Source organism: Halichoerus grypus, chromosome 10 (genome assembly GCF_964656455.1).
Source record: "Halichoerus grypus chromosome 10, mHalGry1.hap1.1, whole genome shotgun sequence".
Lineage (NCBI taxonomy): Eukaryota > Metazoa > Chordata > Mammalia > Carnivora > Phocidae > Halichoerus > Halichoerus grypus.
Window position 1 is genome coordinate 86,565,607 of NC_135721.1, and position 3,967 is coordinate 86,569,573.

General features: G+C 39.5%; 1 pseudogene; it reads right to left on the reverse strand.

Moving 5' to 3' along the window:
• Positions 1–2,036: 2,036 nt before the first annotated feature.
• LOC118532905 (baculoviral IAP repeat-containing protein 3 pseudogene) lies at positions 2,037–3,398 on the reverse strand (annotated as a pseudogene).
• Between the last annotated feature and the right edge of the window lie 569 nt (positions 3,399–3,967).

Consider the following 3,967-nt stretch of genomic DNA (forward strand, 5'->3'; position numbering starts at 1 on the left):
GAATTATACTTTCATATTGGGCACCTATTCACAGGGACGTTCTCACCACCCAAACTGCCAGCCATAGGAAAGACCTGAAGAGTCTGCTCAGATATTACAAAGTATGGTGGAAGCCATGAGAAGCAATAGTATCTACTACTCAGTTGTCTCTGGTGTCTGCCAAAAGGTTCACATCTTCCCAAGACTGTGCCTGAGTGTTGGATATTTAAGAAACTTCTTAAACCTAAATGTTTTTATATAGACAATATATTGTCTTGAGTTACAATTTACATAAATTCACAGATATTAAGAGTATAGCACTATGGGTTTTTTTAACATGTACATAAACCTGTATAACTGACACCTCAATCAAGATATAGAACATTTCTGTTACCCCCAAAAGCTCCCCTATGCCCACCAGTACTAGTTACGTCTTGCTAAATAACCTATTATCCCCCAAAACTTAGCAATGTAAAACAACAAGCTTTCTGTTTTATTATCTCACGTGGTTTCTGAGGGTCAGGAGTCTGGGAGTGGCTTAACTGGGTGGTTCTGGCTCAGCATCTATCCTAAGGCTTCAGTCAAGCCGGGGGCCAGGACCACAGTCTCTGGGGACTTGACTGGACCTGGAGGATGCACTTCTAAGCTCACTCAGTTGTTGGCAAGAGGTTTGGGTCCTTACCATGTTGGCCTCTCCATAGGGATGTTCATGACATGATCCAGAGTACTGGAGAGAATGAGAGAGAAGGAGAAAGATTGAGAGAGAGAGAGAGAGAGAGAGAGAGAGAGAGAATAGGAATATAAGGCTGAAGCTACGATGTCTGTAACCTAATCTCAGAAGAAGCATACTATGCCTTCACTTTTGCTTTATTCTATTACAGGCCAAGCCTGGTACCATGTGAGAGGGAATTATACAACATTGTGAATATTGGGGAGAAATCATCGAGGGCCATCTTGGAGGTTGGCTACCATATCACCTCAGGCAATTTCCACCACTCCCACCTCCTCGCCCTCTGATGGAAATCACTGTTCAGATTTCTTTCACCATAGATTCCACTTGCCTACTCTAGAACTTCATATAAGTAAAAACAAATATTCAGTACTCTTTTGTGCATGCCTTCTTTAACTTAGCATAAGGGTTCTGAGGTTCATCCATGTTGCTATGGGTTTCAAGTAGTTCATGCTTATTTATTGTTGAATAATAATTCATTTTATGGATTTATATCGATTTGTTCATTTGTTCTCATGTTGACAGACTTTGAATTGTTTCTAATTCAGGGATACTGTGAAAAAAAGGCAGCTAAAAATATTCTTGTACAAGTCTATTTGTGAATATTTGTTCTCTTTTCTCTTGAACATATACCTAGAAATGGAACTGTGGGGTCATAAGGAACATACATCTATTTTGGATATATATATTTATTTTTCTGGATAAAAGAACTTTTTGAAATGTAAATTTTTGTGAATATTTTTCCTGTTCTGTACCTTGCCTATTCATTTTCTTAACACTGTCTTCCAATATGAGCAGAAGTATATATGTATGTATTTATTATCTGCTGGATCCAAATGGTTCTCTAAGAGTGGCCACAACTAAGCTGGATCTGTCCATGATTCCAGGTCTATGAACTGGATTCTGAAAGGGTACAGAGGAGGCCAAGTTGGCTGCCCCAATAAGGGATAAAGGTATTTTGCCAGCACCTTCCTGATCCCAGGCTCATTTGGCTAGGGTTTTACCATTCCTGGGAAAAGACCCAGAGATCCAAATACCTCCTGGAGACTCCGCAGGCAGGTAAAGGCTGTCAACACACCCCACCCATTCCCCTGTCAGGTGCTCCCCGGTTCATCCCACATTTGGGCCCTTAGCTTGGATGTGGGACACACCTGGACAAGGTTGACAGAGACGTTGCCGTACTCAGGGCATCCCAATGTGACATGAAAACAGGCACCGGGTTTAAAAGTGTGCCACATCCTCTTCCCTGTCTACTTAACTTGAATCTATACTTTAAGTTTGTTTTTACTGGGTTGGCAGTAAAATCAAATTCAATGATGAGTCCTCATTTTTTTTTAATTTTATGGCTTTATTAAAATGTTCATCACAGAATTCTTTACAAAACCACCAGGTCCCCAAAAAGTCATTCAACAAATATTAAGACCTTCTACATACAGGATTTGGATCAAGAAAGGCAGATAATCCGTGCTCCTGTTTCTTAATACGACTCCAAAGTATTTAAAATTCTGAAAGCTTCATTCACTTGTGAGTTCAGTAGTGCGGAAATTCTGATTTAGTATTGTGCCTGTAGTGCTGTCTCTTTGTTCACATGAACAAAAGCCTATCGTTCTCACTCTCTCTTAGGTACACACGGCTCACAGCATTTAGATATATATTTATATCAAACAGTTTTGAGTTGCAAATAGATAAATACCTTAAGAAAACCAACCAGCATAGTAGTCAAAATTACAATACATTTAATCCATTAATTTTAAAGTGTAGACAAAGTTTGGGATCTTCCTCGTGAAAGAAACGTACGCACTGTGCCCTTGACTGCGCCCCTGCAGATAGGACATCTTCGTAGAGACGGGGCGCAGTCTCTGCACACGACCAGGTGGCCACACGGAATGAACACTATGGAAACTTCTTTGTCCATGCACACTTTACACGTCCTCTCTTCCTGCAGCCCCCTCAACTGCTCTTCCACTGGTAAATCTGAGACATTTTCCGAGGGGATATACTTTATGTCCTGTTGCACAAAGAAACGCTTGTATAACACGGGGTCCGTTTCTTGTAGAGAGTTTTTAAATATGGTGACCGCAAAGCTTCCCTTTACTAACACAGTATCAATCAGCTCTCTTGCTTGCAGAGACGTCTGTGCCTTCTGCTTAATCACACTGTGTTCTTGCTCACTAATCACTCCGGCAGTTAGCAGACTATCCAGGATTGGGAGCACGTAAGTCAAATGCTGGAAAAGCACCATTCTGTTCTTCCGGATCAATGATACGTCGTCTGATTCTCTGTTCTCAGCTGCTCTTTCTTTCTCTTCTTCCTTTATTTCGTCTTCCGCGTGAAGTAAATCAGACACAATATTGTTAACGGTTCTGTAATTCTCCCCGGTGGTCAGGATCTTACTCTGCACCGTCTGCCTCACCAGGCTTCTACTGAAGCCCATCTCCAAGGCGGCCTTCACCACGGGGGTGTTCATCATGACTGCGTCTTCTGAACGGTTTTCTTCAGGTCCAAAATGGACAATTGGTGATTCAGCATTTTCATCTTCTGTGTTGTCTGAAGTAGATAACAGCTGTTCAAGTAGATGAGGGTAACTGGCTTGAATTTGACTGATGAACTCTTGTCCTTTGATGCGTATCAAGTACTCACACCTTGGAATTTTTGATATTTGAACCTGTTTCCAGGCTTGAATCTTCATATGGAAAGTTTTATTTTTCCCCTGTTGTTCTATTTGTCAATTACTAGACCAGTAACTTTCTATTTAATATATGTGTGTATTTGATAGGGAAAGATAAATTTTAAAGTTTCTAGGTTTCATTTTGTAAAGTCTTCAGAATTTTGATTTGGTTTATGGATTGATTTAGTGATAATGGCTGTCTTTACAATGATGAGGGTCCTTTTCCAGATGCTTGGCACACCATTCCATGTATTTAAGTCCTCTTCCGTGCTTTTTAGAAAAGTATTGCATGGAGCACTGGGTGTTATATGCAAAAAATGAATCTTGGAACACTACATCAAAAACTAATGTAGTATGGTGACTAACAATAAAAAAGAAAAAAACCTAAAATTATAAAAAAAGTTTTACAGATTTAGAGATTTTAATCACAGAAGTCTTTCAGATCTCTTGCTCAAACATTTGATATTTATTTATTTGATATTTATATTCCATTGTTATCAACATCTTTTTTGTTTACCCCCAAAGTCATTGTTTTTTTTTTTTAAATGTGTTTAATTTTGAAATGGGTTACACATACTTACTGTAAACAT